General features: G+C 40.6%; 1 pseudogene across 1 annotated transcript; it reads right to left on the minus strand.

The window, feature by feature from the left end:
* Window positions 1–3249: 3249 nt before the first annotated feature.
* Window positions 3250–14878, minus strand: LOC149101373 (uncharacterized; annotated as a pseudogene). Its single transcript, XR_016203035.1, has 2 exons — window positions 12043–14878; window positions 3250–7674 (listed from the first exon to the last, which is right to left on the minus strand). The product of XR_016203035.1 is annotated as an uncharacterized LOC149101373 (transcript).
* Window positions 14879–14962: the final 84 nt, after the last annotated feature.

Raw genomic sequence — 14962 nt, forward strand, 5'->3', positions numbered from 1 at the left:
CTCCATGGGGATCTAATCGCTCCTCATCAAACATAATAGATTGACAGTTTTCTCACCTTTCTTGCTTTTCGACCAATGGTATTCAATGGTTCACCTCGCTCAGGCGAAGCACAAATGAAAAAATTACAGAGATCAAGGCAGACTCACTTATTTGGCGCCTCTTCACCAGACTCCCTCCCACCGAATCGCTTTGCACTTCGCCGCTCGCGCGTGTAACTCAAAGGTGAGCCTGCTTGCAGGCTACTCTATGAAGCACAATCAATTTGCTGAATCATTTCCTGTTTTGTTTTAATCACCATAATTTCCAACGTTGTTAATAATTTTAATGATGGAACAGTGGTGTCCTAATGAACAAAAGAACGCGCCTGTCCAGAAATTTATTTAAGCTAACATGAGTGATACTCAGGCTAACCGGAGCATTGCAAACTTTCACTGCGATTAGCCTGAATAACCCTGTTTCCGGTTAGAATTCGACAATGGAAATAACACCACCGATATATACTTAAAACGTCTGTAGTTTGCAGTCTGCATTTTATCTTCAGTCTGCATTTTATTCCCAGTCTCCAGTCCGCAGTCTGCGTTTTACACCAACCGGTCGATGTCGAAGTATCAGGTGCCATATCGGAAGTTCGACTGTATGTTCTAAATCGATCAAGACAAGCCTCTGTACTGAAACTTTTTGACTTTATAGTGGGAACTAAATAACCATTTAATTCCGTGATTTCATTTCCTTGCTGATATCGATATCGTGGTAGTCCCATATTAAAAAGAAGGCTTTTATTAACAGTCAGCTCGCTCGATACGGTTTGTAGCGGGCTGACGAATTCGTAAATATTAGTTTTCTACAAATGTAGCTGCACAGTTTTTTAATGCTATTTGTTGAAGTCAAAACTCCTTATGTACAGTCAGTGACATCATGTACAGTCAGCTATGACGTCCATTTTGAGGATCGTAAGGTAGGAAAAAAGATATACAAGCCCAAAGGAGCGTCAGTGTCTGCTTGATAGGCTACTGTTTTGAGATTATATAGTAGAACACGAAAACGAAAAACGAAAATCGAAGTTCAAATTTTGTTTTCAATGTAGTAGGAAAACGAAAAATGAAAATAAAAGTTCGAATTCCCTTTTCCGATGGCGTGGGTAAATGAAAAACGAAACTGGAAGTTCGAATTTCGTTTTCGCATGTCGTAGGAAAATGCTTGGCACTAAGGTACACGTATTGTTTTCGTATGGAATTTTGAAAACGATTTCAAGTCGGTTTTGGTTTTTCGTTTTTGGTTTATGGCATTGAAACTGACAATCTTTGTTTAAGCGGGAATATTTAAAGACTAAGATGGCGGCGTTAGAAGATGTCTTAGATAAACACTTTGTCCGTCGGTTTCTTGTCGAGCAGAAACATGGCTCGATATCCGAATCTAAGGGCTGTAGTTTGCGAAGCGTTAAAAGGTTTTGTAATCGGTCAGTACAAATGCAGACTGCACACCGTGTACAAAATGCCGGGACTGAGAATTTAAACTGTTTTTACGTCTGATACATGGTAACATGTCATCTTACAACTTACCGAGTGTCACGCAATCGCTTTTCCACGATCATCTTTCACGATCATTTGCACTATTTTCGAATATTCCTTGCCCGTTTCATCAGATATATTTTGTTTTTAAGAAAGCGGCCATTGCATTACTGGGATTGTGGGAGGCGCAGTGGCCTTGTGGGTAGTGTACTTGTCTCTGGATTGGGGGGTCCGGGTTCAAGCCCTGACTTGTGTTGTGTTCTTGGGCAAGACACTTCACTCTCACAGTGCCTCCCTCCACCCAGGTGTATAAATTGGTACCAGTGAACTTAAGGTGGCTGAAAACAGTTTTTGATACCTGTGTTTCATTCACCTTTTTCTCTAAAACCCTTAATCCTTCGGTCGCCAGAAATAGCGGCAAGCAAGTTAACAACACAAACTTTGGTATTTTGATGGTTAAGCTGACGTATGTGCCGTTGCCATGGCAACATGAATAAATATAAATAGGCCTTTAAAATCAGTTTTGCTTATTTGTAGAGAATCTAGTCATTAGATTTTCTTTATAATTTGCATGCAACAAGCTTGTAACGATTCTCACAAGTTAACACCATTTTGCTAATAATTTAACAGAGAGATCTTAAATTATCCCTTGTTGAAGGTTCACTCGAATATCCAGAATTTCCTTTGTTAAAGTTCAATTATTTTCAGTACTCCAATTACTTATTTCCTAAGGTATTTAAGTAAGACTGCGTGGATAAGGTTTGCGCTTTCGCAGAATTTCCGACTTGCGTTACTGAGAATTCCGCACACGCTAATTCAGTAATCGTGGACTGTATACTTTCACTTGATTCAGGCTTTATTATCGACAATTCAGCACTATACGTTCCGTTCTACGATCTACATATTCTATTACAATCTAATCATGCATAGGGTTACAAAAATTGTTACATTTATCAGCTAAGAAAATCCACACTCAGACACCTAAGTCCTCGTGGGATTCAAGACTTAGTCACGTTCTACAACGATCCGTGGGCACTAATTTCCCATCAAACATGGCTTTACTTGACAATCATGCTGCTAAATACACCACTGTTCGCAGAACTAATTTCATTATTTTATCCCGCTTCCTATTACATGCAACTTTAATTGTAACGTTAACTCTGTACTTTAACGGTAGCGAAATTACAACTTACTTGATACGCAATCAAATTTATAATAAGTCGAGGAAATCAATTTGTAGCCTACAAACGTTTCACGACATGCCCTCTTATTGGACATTTGACGCGCTCTGATAAAAGTACTGTTTGAGGCCGATAACGTTAACTCTGTACTTTAACGGTGACGAAATTAAAACTTACTTGATACTCGATCAAAGTTATAATAAGTCGAGGAAATAAATTTTTAGCCTAGAAACGTTTCACGACATGAGCTCTTATTGGACATTTGACGCGCTCTGATAAAAATACTGTTCGAGGCCGATAAGCCGTCGGACATTTCAGTGTTTTTAGGACTTCGTCTCGATGCAGAATTTGAATATTCATCGGAGAAGCGCTAGCATTTGTGGTTGATGGACTCACACAGAACACCGTGGTTTCTCTGCTCGGTTCAAGGTTCAAACAAAGGCCGAAGTGACGGAGCATGCGCATTTATCAACATAGGGTAGTCGCCTTCAGCGGTCATAACTGACGCAAAGCCTCCCCCCTCCACCCTCCCCTTCCCCCTCCCCTCCCCCCCCCCCCCCCACACACACACACACACACACCACGGTGTGACATAGCTAATGTATTTTGTACGGTTAGACGATCTTCAAATTGCGATACCCATGATCCGTGGTAAAAAAAAGCCTTTCCAAGCACTCTCGTAAAGGTACTTTTACCCTCATTAGATATAACTCAAAGTTTGAGAGTTGCTCATCTAAAGTTCTATTACGAACACGCAGAAAGAAGCTAACACGCATCTCCACCCGGGGCGAACAACTGTATGTCACCTTTTTGTTTGAAAGTTAACCATCTTGTTTGAGTAGCTTTCAATAGGATGATCACCACCCGTACAATTTGCAAAAAAAGGGACAAGGAGAGGAATGTAGCACAAACAATAGGTATAATACCCAGTAATACTGCTTCTGACGTCAAAAGAATGGAGAAATACGGTTGATTGATACCGCTGACGTCACTTCTTGCAGATGCAAGGCCAACATTTAGTACTCCTATAACGACCAAGGTTGCCAAGGACACGGTTTCGGTGACGTTGGCGCAAGACTGGTCGAAGGGCTTCTGGGATATGTGATGCAATAAGAAAACGAGGCAAAGGATTGTCAGACACACAGCGCGCATAAGCGCATGTTCCAGCTGCCACCAACCGATCACAATTATAAGGAATCGACGACCAATAAGAATGCTCTCCCAGTAGATCCTTCCATTTGATTGGTCATCTTGTGGCTTTGCAAATGGACCACATAGCACCTCAAGAAGTGAATGTTTGATGCTTGTGGAAGAATTTGTGTCATGTTCTTCCTCGTAAACTGAGGTGGCAGTTGAAGGGATTGCTTGATAGTCCGGTCTCGTGGTCATTTTTTTCCTTACGTAGTGAAAGAAAACGAAGAGGAGATAAGGAAAAGGTAGGATGCTGGCCAGTAGAAATATCTTTCCTGAAATCTTGCCTTGATAGAGTTGCAGCGAGGCGAAATACAACGTGATCATAAACGGAAACAAGTTCAGGGCAATGACGGCAAAAGCAGCTTGCTGCCACCATTCGTGCCAGCAAAAGTACTGAGCATCGTAATACCAGCGGGACACTTCCTGAATGCTTACACAGTGGAGTAATCTCACTGTTGTACCAGTCACTGCTGAGTAACCTAGCAACACTATTTCCAGGACAGCTCCAAGGTAAGGACCAGCTGGCGGAAAAGTCGGTCTGTGCTTGCATAGTTTGTTTAGACCGCTGTGCAGAAGGTAAATAACTGGAATCGAGAAGAAAATAGTCATGACTGTTACCACTTTGAACATTGTTTTTAAAAGTGGTGTGAAAATTGGCCAAGGACAGATCTTCCAGTTAATATTGACATATAGTTTAAAGTTCAAAAGATTGGAAATGGGCAAGGCAATCTCATTTCTCAATAGATTTTTTACCCCATATGAGGATACGGTCAATACTCCAGCGACTTGATAAAAGTAAAAAATAATTTTTAAAAAGCCATAATTTGGAGAAGCATTTTTTTTGGCCGTGCTCTCTAGGCTGTAAGGAGCTTGGCAATTCTCCTCTTTGCGTCTCGGAATGAACCATGTTAAATGTTTCACCACTGTTTCAAACACTGGGGGTTTTCTAATGAGATACAGGGCAAACGATGACGTTAGTGCGAAGAAAACAGCCAAATACCATCTATGGGTACAGTCTTTCGCTCGAACACACTGTGTTGTAAACAGACCTTCAGTGAAATTACGTTTACATTGTCCGCAAAGAATGCCCGTTCTGTTACCTTGGCAACCGGAAAGCAGATAGCTATTGTTGTCATAAAAGCATTTGTTATCGACAGATGGCAAACAGCAGTAACCTTCTGGACAAAGCTGAAAGGTAACGGTGTCGTTGATTCCAGGATAACCCCAAAAGTTGGGCTGAGCAGCGAGAGAAGAAGAGCACTTGCCGCCAACTGGACAAGGAAGACACTGTAGCCACTCTGTATGCCTCTACGGATACTGTACGTTCCCACAGGACAACGCTGAGTACTGAACCAAAGCGATACTCTGGTCTCTCGTTTATGATAAATATACTTTTCTCTTAGACGTTGCATATTAAGCCTAGTGTTGATTGGTGATTCAATTCGCACAGAGCGGTCCAAGATACCCTTGGCCGCTTTTTCAACAACAACTATACCTTTGCTGTCTACGCTAAAAGGATCCAAAATAAAGGTGCTTTTACGAATTTCGACATTTTCAGATTGTGTTACTGCCAAAAGTCTATTAAATGTCACCACATACTTGGACTGTCCTCCTAAAGTATAAACCACTTGAGATTCCACTGACTGATAAAAGGTAGTATTCCACATTGTCAAACTGCCTGGACAAATCTCTATGTTTAAATGCGAACTAACCACCCCTCCAAAGTTATCTATAAAATTACAGTTCTGAATTTCAATGGCGTAAGAGTTTAGTAACGTAAGGATGCCTTCTTTGCCTCCAGAGTTGTTACGAAATTCAGTGTTGCTGATGATCGTCCGTAATTGAGCAGTGGATTTGCCGGGTTGCGATGGAACAATATATAATACTCCTGAAGAGCCGAAATTGTTAAGGAATGTGCTCTGTTCCAAGTGAAACAAGCAATTGCTATTCAAGGCCGTTATAGAAATACAGCTCCATTCATAACCATAGCAGTTATTGTTCACAAATGAAACATTTTTTAAGTGGAACACCGGTTGAAATGCTCGCTTTAAAATGTGGATGATCATTACAAAGTCGACATTTTCACTTATAAAAGTGTTCTCCATAACAAAACTCACATTGCCACCCAAATGTCGCCCATAATCTGATGTCAAGTCTACTTGTATCCCACCGCCGGAATTTTTTTGTATTTTACATGAGCGTAACACGACGTAGCTATTGCCAGGAAGAATATTAATGTCAGACGTGACACCTCTAGTGAGAGTATTGTTTACGTCACCGCCATTGTTAATAAATGTCAGGTTTTGTAAAGTTACTCGTGGCTCGAATGAATCAATAAACTGCATCTCTAGGGTGCTGGTAAACTCCGTGGCCCAATTACGGAGAAATTCACTATTCAGAATTTCCACGTCCGCATAGAGATACCCTACCTGAGCATAAATGGCTCCGCTAGTTTTTCCTTCCGCTTGGTTATCTGTGAAAGTGGCATTGACTATTGATAAGTTACCCATGTGTTCCGCGTACAAACCTACTGCGCCACCTCCACAAATAAGTTCACCACATGTATCTCTCAACAGTTTATTACCACTGAACTCTGAGCCATGAATACATATCCAGTCAGGGTAATCGAGTCGTTTGGAGAAACTTCCCACAGCTACAGCTCCACCTGAAAACCTTCCTTCGTTTCGCACAAACTGACAGTTCTTAATGTTCACTAAAAGCGACCGCGATATGTTGGCAACTGCGCATGCTCCGCCACTTCCGCCTTTATTCGAATTGAAGTTTGAACCGTGCATGGAAACCAAGGCGTCCTGTGTGAATCCATCGACTAAAACTGCTCCTCCGTTGCTTTCATCGTAGTCCCACCAAGGTTTTATTCTGGAATAAGGTATTCCATTCCCAGAAAAAATCGATGTTTCAATTTTCAGGTCAATTGAGTTGCCATTATGGATTTTGACTGCTCTGCCTGTATTTTTTCGAAATTGTGTTGACTTGAAATCAGTGTACCCGTTTGAAAAGCCATGAACGTTCAAGATATTTACTTCAGCCGCATTGTTTTCAAAAAGTACTCTCTCCATAACGAGAACTAAGTCAGTTCCTTTTGTGCCAGCAAAAACTTGAAAGCATGCTTGACCTGAACAGTTATTATTTGTCACTCTTATATCAGTAAAATTAGCTTTGATACTGCTCTGATTTGCTTGTAAGTTCTGAATAGACATGTTAAGTATGGCGTCTTCTTCACCGCGTATCTTATTTTTGACGAATGCAGAATTCGAAACGTTCAAACTGACGGAAGAATTTCCATAGATTGTAATACTACTAGCACTGTTGTTCTGAAAGATGCATCCATTCAGTTGAACATTTCTCATAAAGTATGCATCATATTTCAAGGTGAGTGTAGGAACAGAGCTGTTTATAAAGCTGCAGGCGACCATGTTTAAAGAACATTCAAAGAGGTGAATTGAGGTGTTAACGAAGGTGATCTCTTCTAAAAAGACTCCTCGAGAAGCGATGCTACAGAAAAACCGAATTCCATTCGTCCTGCAAGAAATAAGTGGTCGACTCTTGTAGCTGCGCAGGATTAAACCAGCTAGATCCAATCCTTTCTCGTTCCGGCACGGATAAGGGTCACGTGACGTTCCTGTGCCGTCTATATTGATTATATCACCATCACACGCATGCACAGTAACTTGCTGAATGGTTTTACATGGCGATGACGCAGTGAGCCCGCAGTTATCTTTAAAGGTCCCATCGTGTCGTGAGACAAACCACTGCTTGGCATGGACAGTTTCTAATAAATAAGAACAATATGAATAAATAGAGGTCACTGTATAAACTGACTTTTTTTTTTTTTTTCAAGAATTTCCAGCCCACAGAAAAGACGTAACTGCACACGTCTGAAATAAAGGTATTTTTCACTTGTGTTTGATATTGCCAATCAGCTGCAGACACGTCACTCACCTTTCGCGTCACTCTGTCAGGTTGATGAATGAATGACTCACAAAGCGTCTCCAAACATGAAGTCGACTTTTCTTGTCAATTAAGGCCTATATCGCTTATATAACAACATTGATTGTTTTGACAAGAAAAGCACTAACTGAGGCGAAAAGTAAAACTAGCAACTTTCCGACTACCGTCATGCGCCTGTCTTTGAAATGGAAATTGGGAAACCCACGTCACGCAACGTCACGCAATTTGTGACAGATTAGCTGTCAAACGATTGATGTCGTAGAAGACCGCACCTTCTATTTATGACTTTCTATGGTTTACGACCATTATGTGGCTATTCTGACCGTTTGAGAAATCACGAGACTGCTTTGTGACACACCACAAGTTTCCTGGGGAAGGTCCCTCCACTTCCCGTTTTCGTTAAAGCTCACGCACTCAACGATGGATATCAACTCTGTCATAAAGTTACTCTCCCAGTCGTTGAAAATTTCAGACTAACTCTCCACAAAAAGCCATGCTTCTGCAATTTTCACCCAACTTCAAAAATTTGACTCTTGCCGGATGCAAACATTCTCATGGAACTTGTTAATTTTCAAAACGTCTTTGGTACACATGTGAGACCCTATTTGGTGTTTTGAGATACAGGATATTTAGGTAAAAACTTCAAGGCATACATGAGAGAATTGATGGGTTGTAGGATATTTAGAACAGATATCCCGGGATACATCGTGTCATGTAATTAGCTGGATGCGGGACATTTAGGCAAAAAGTTAATCAGATATGGAATACTCAGGCACCCCCGGGCCTCACATGTTGTTTTGCATTAATCTTGGTTTACCATAACCATGCTCTGAACGACAAGCATAGCTGAATTGTGAAATTCATTTATCAAATGGTTTATATTTTCTTACCTAACTAGTTTGCATTTATAAAATGTTCAAAGATATGTGCAGCAACACGCTGTTATTTTAGCCACCTATTGATGTTTCTGGCTTTTCAAACAATGGGTCCTCCAACTCCCTCGATAAAATATAAATTGAGGTCTTGTTGTTGATAGCAGTGCTACGTACTAAAAGCGAGTTCCCTTAGGATCTAAAAGCTGAAGGCGCACAAAAGCCCTGAAAGTGTACATTTATGATAAAATGCTTTGAAAATCTTTATGCCAAATCTTGAATTGTTTACACCCTTGAGTGGTAATCTGTTGTCATAACCGGTAAGGTCAACTTGCCGACTAAACTAAACGACCAAAGAAAAGCAACAGACAGGAGGGTACGTACTTGAAGAGACGTGGTAGAAAAGAACTTGAAAGCATGACAGTGCTTAATAGTCGAGATCAAGTACTTTCTTATGATCATTGGAAAATCGCAGAGAGCAAGGTCAATTTGACATGTACAGTGTAGACTCAATTTGAAATGCATTGCATTCCGTTTTGCATGAGAAACGTTCACTCGAAGAACTTCTCGCTAATATACATGTGTTTGCCACTAAGAAATCAATTTTTGTGACAGAATTTCGTGAAGCCATGAAATACTGTTTATTTTGACTTTCAATGTCATGAATAAACAAAAAATACATTTATGATGCAAACTCGAGTTTTCTTGTACATGTACCTAAAATTGAAAAATCATTGAATGAAAGTTTTCTTTTTCTCATTTTGAGCGGGTTCATCAATGGCCAATTATGTCAAACTAACAAAATTTCACTGATGTTTCTCTTAGGTGGTAAAGTACATAAAGTATTTCTTTTGGGCAATACTAATAACTAATTTTACCGGGGGCGGGGGAAAGGGTGTATATCCCATGTGAAAAGGGACGGGAACATACCTGGGATTGAAATGGCTTGCAGTATATGATCGCGCTTCTATTTTTTTTTGTTTTTGTTTTTGTTTTTTCTTTCCTTTTCCGACCGACCGACCCAAAATCAGAAAACGTATTCGACAATAAACGAAAAAAAAAACAACAACAAAGAAAAAACAAAGAAAAAAAAAAAAGGAGGGGGATGGCCATAGAGATAAACTTGCGTTGATTAGTCGTCGATGGAAGTGTAAAAAGGGCAAAAGATTGACGATTACCGCTAATTCGTTCGCGAAAATAGATCAACACGACGGATTCCACCCGCTGTGGCGGTCCGCGTGAGAAAATTCCGAAGACAAACAATAGACTGCAAGACTGATACTACGTGAAAAACGTTTCGAGACACCAACATGGCAAGAACCGATAAAGTAGGATCGCAACAGTGGACAGAAAATTCCGCCCGCTCCAGGAACCAATCAGATTGCAGGATTTGTTAAATTCCGCCCCCTCCCGAGCTGAGAAAAAGATAAATGATTATAAAACACCAGTCAGCATCATAGCTGATTCCAGACATGATTTATGCATCAGTTGGCAATAGGCTATAATTCATATGACTGTGAATCATTGTTATGATTCCAGACATGATTTAACACATCAGTTGGTGTAGCGCTTTCTCAGTCGTTTTGATTGCGTGACGCATCCCGTCATGCTTTAGTTTAGAGACGGGACCTTTAGTTGACTGTTCCTCGTGCGAAGGAGAATGTTTTGAAACGCTACCTAGTGTTTTTGTAGCTTCGCTACCTGGTTTAGTTTTAGTTTCACCCGAAGCCACTTATGAGTATGGTTCATTGCGGTCTTTGACAGTCCTGAACCCGGATGATTTGTAAGCCTACGTCACAACATCGTTGCTGAATAAACGGATTGGATTGTTAGACGTATGACTCGTACTACTGCGTTCTCGCGCCCCATTTCATACCGAAAGGTGGGCGCTACAGTTGGCAATAGGCTATAATATCCATATGACTGTGAATCATTGTTGATTCCTGACATGATTTACGCATCAGTTGGCAATAGGCTATAAGGGTCCGGACGCACTGGACTGACAAAATTTGTTTGGCCCTTCCAAAAATCTCGACAAAATTTGTCTCTGCCAAATTTTTAATTTGTCAAGCGTGGGCGCACTGAATCACAGCAAAATATTTCTTAACCACAAGTGTCAATCACATGGAAATTAACACCATCGCTTGCGCGCTGTTCGCAACCTTTGCCCCTTTTTCTGCTCTCGTCTGCTTGGCTGCTTTCAATTTGATTACATGTAGTCGTGAAACTTGCACTTGTACTTGTACTCGGCTGACTCGGGTGGACATACGGATGTACAAATTGAGCAGAGCTTGGTCCTGGAGATGCAGCTGGAACGTTAACGTAGTCTTGGGAACCGTAATAGTTGAACAGTGCGAACGGATCGTCATGGAGCATACCGAGATACGAATCTTCCGTCTTCATCGTTTGATTGCCGCGCAAATATAAATGTAATTTTGGCGGACTTCGGACTGAAATACTCCGACCAAAAATAGAGATCAAATTTTCTTGATTGACATTTTCCTTCAAATCATGGCGTGTAAATTGACAAATCTGTCAGATTTCACGCCTGACAAAAATTTGTCCTGCTCCGAGGCAGGACGACGGCGTCTTTGAAGTTTGGTAAGCCTTGACAAAATTTGGTAGATCTAAAAATCACCGGACGCACTTGTCTCAGGGAATTGATGACAGATTTTTTCGCAAAATAAACAAAAATTTGCCCAGTGCGTCCGGGCCATGACTGTGAATCATTGATATGATTCCAGACATGATTTACACATCAGTTGGCAATAGGCTATAATTCATGTGACTGTGAATCATTATGATTCCAGACATGATTTACGCATCAGTTGGCAATATGCTATGAATCAAATGACTGTGAATCATTGTTATGATTCCAGACATGATATTAACACACCTCCAGACATCATGGTTGTTATTTAGGGAGAAACGGAATCATGCCATGGTGTTTAGGGTACAGATCAAATTATCACATGATTTGTTGCTATTCAAATACGCTTGTCATTACATGAGTCATCATACATGATTCACTAGCTTGAACTCCTGTGAAAGTACTCGTGCAACTTGAACTCCACAAGTCGAAACCAGTGTCTATTTGAGTAAACTAAAGCGATCTACAAAGACATGTACAGTGAAACAAAACAACATCCGTGGAAACAAGGCCTCTTTCGAGTCTTTCAGCTCTTGGTGTAGGCAGTTTAGCGCAACCTTATCGACGCTACTGGATAGGGTATATATCTTTGTATCAATAAATCGCTAAGTAAGCAACTACTAGGTTGAGATGACCAAATTGCAAATTGCAAAGAGATTTCACATACCTTCAAAACATATTCCACTCCAAAGGAAGATCCAGAGAAACGATGTTAGCTCCATTATGTTAGCCGGCAAGACATCAAGACAACACCGATCAACTGTTCTCAACTGCTGCTTTTCAAAAACAAAATTCGCGCAATATTTCGAGATTTTGGTTACTCGCTCGATCTTCACCTGAATGTCACGAGACCTACAGAGTGAATAAATTATTGTTCACTCATGCTGTGTTTACATTTGAGCTTTTACCAAGGTAAACAGCTACTAAGGTCAAGTTACTTAACCTTGGTACATTCGTCCAGTGCAGTTTATACCGGCTCAAATAACTCAAGTTGATCTTTCAACATTCGCGCGCGCTGCATTATCAACGTCATGAAATCGAACTTGGACGAGGATCCCACCGCAGTGGAACAGGAGCAAATTGAGGTGCCATCATTTTCATAGACGAGGACCTCATTCCATAATATTACGGCGAAAATTCAGCCGCGTGATCATACCCAGAGTATGCATGGATACGTTGCAGGATACTCCCTGGTGGCAAAATATATCGACAATAATTACACAACATAGGATCGAAGTTTGTCTAGAGAAGGTTGTTAATAATACTGAGAATGAAAAATAGTGCTCTCTTTTACGTGACGGATTGTTCGCTGTAAGAAGATCGATCCAATCTTTCCACGTTATCTGCCATGATCGCCTGGTGAAAACTGGAATAGAAACGCTTTGTCGACAATCGCGCAATCTGCTCACCGCGGGAAGTGAAATATTACGTCGCCACAAGCGGATATATCTGTCATCTTGACCTTGGTTACCAACTGTAACCATGTCTGATCACAGGGTAATTACAACTTTTACCTCGGTTAAATTTCTTTTGTCTTTTGCGGCATTTACCAAAGTATCAGCTAGCGTTTACACACGGAAAATGTTTACCTGGGTAAGTAAACTCTGGTAGCTCGGTAAACCGCTCAAGTCTAAACACGGCATCAGTTGTATTGTTGTTTCGTTTTCTCAGAAACGAAACGGTATTATTTTCAGTTCAGGGGTGCTCTATTTTCATAGTGGAGGTCATATCCAATCAGAGTAAAGTGCGTAATTGTTAATGTAAATACGGCGGCAAAATTTCCGCCAAAATGCAGTGCATCGGATAGACTCTCTGAAAGGTCCTTCGGCCTAACATATTCTACCCTGAAATTCATCACGTCGACTTGTGGCAAGTCTATGCATCGCAACAAAAATTGTGGCATTTGCATCATTTCAATTGTTGCCCTGTACGAACATAGGCACGCAAGGCGTGCAAGAATATTTTTTGTGTGAAGTCTCGGAGATAGGAGCATTCATGGAGCTGTTTACAGTAATGATTTGGTTAATTTGACAAGTTTTTTTTGGTTGCGATGTACAGCAAGAAAGAAACTGGGAATTTATGATGTACATACGATGGTACATCGGTAATGGTAAGATAGCTAAATAGTAAGCCATAAAATGTTTGACTGAACAAACTAGAGTAATCTGACACGTCTCCAGATTAATGTAGATACCATCTTATTTTTTTCTTTGATTCGTCAGGAGCCCATTCGTCATGGGCTCCTGGATTCGCTCTTTGATACAACTCACGCTGTGATTGGTGTGACACGTGCTCATGCATAACTCCCTCACTCACTGATCACATAGCCCTTCCAACCCCCAAGGGGAATTCTTGCTCAAAAATACTCAAGTTAAGAGACCTTTTCGCATTTTATACGGGTCCTAAGTTTACCCTTTTTACACAACACAACACAACACAACAACACTACGTCACCGAAAATAGAAAGAAAGAGAAAAAAAACCTCTCTGACACATTAAAAGTCTGATTTAATTAAATTGCACTTTAACTTGGTGCCACGCAGTCTTCAAAGAACATTTGTGCAGTTTTGATACTTTTTACCTTTAAAAATATCGGACTGAAAAGAATGTCATAAAATGCCCATCAAATAATAGTAAACTGCTACTGCAGAGATGTAAAAACCGTCCAGAAATGAAAGCTTTTGTTTTGTTTAATATCTTGGGAACAATAGCCGATAACTTGTCAGCTCTAACTGAATTTACTCCCATATAAAAAACAAGTGTTAAGTTACCATTTGTAACTAAAGATAACAAACATCTCGTGGGAGAGAGTGGTGACGATTCGTCAGCTCCAACTGAATTTACTCCCTTGTAAAAAACAAGAGTGTGAAATTATCCTTTGTAACTAAAAACTAAAAATATCTCGTTATATTTGCATACAACAAGAATGAAACAATCGTCACCTGCACTTACTATTGTAAACGTTAGAACTGTTTCAAATCTAAATAATCTCGTCTCCTCTAAAACATGTCCTAAGAACTAGAAGCGACGATTCGTAACCTCTAATTGAATTGACTCCTTGTGAAAAAAAGTATCAAGTTACCTTTGTAACTAAAAATATAAATATCTCGTTGCATTTGCATGCTACTAACTCACGAACTGTTTCAAACCTCAAAGCTCATCTCGTTCGTAACTAAAATCCTCAGCCTAACCCACAGAAAATGTCGCAGTAAGCCCAATATATGAATACTTGCTCCTCTTTTATAGAAGAATAAATATGGCCGTTCTAAACTGTGTCGGGATCAAATCTTCTTACATACCATTTACCTTTACAACAAGAAATTTGATTGGCTGTTTATAGTAGATCCAATCTGATTGGTGTGACATACATACATCTCTCTCCCTCTCTCCCTCCCTCCCTCCCTCTCTCTCTCTCTCTCTCTCTCTCTCTCTCTCTCTCTCTCTCTCTCTCTCTCTCTCTCTCTCTCTCTCTCTCTCTCTCTCTCTCTCTCTCTCTCTCTCTCCCTCCCTCTCTCCCTCCCTCCCTCCCTCCCTCCCTCCCTCCCATACTCCCTCCCATACTCCCTCCCTCCCATACTCCCTCCCTCC

This window comes from Orbicella faveolata, unplaced genomic scaffold (assembly GCF_042242905.1).
Source record: "Orbicella faveolata isolate gen_17 unplaced genomic scaffold, um_ofav_v1 contig_4, whole genome shotgun sequence".
In the NCBI taxonomy this organism is placed as follows: domain Eukaryota; kingdom Metazoa; phylum Cnidaria; class Anthozoa; order Scleractinia; family Merulinidae; genus Orbicella; species Orbicella faveolata.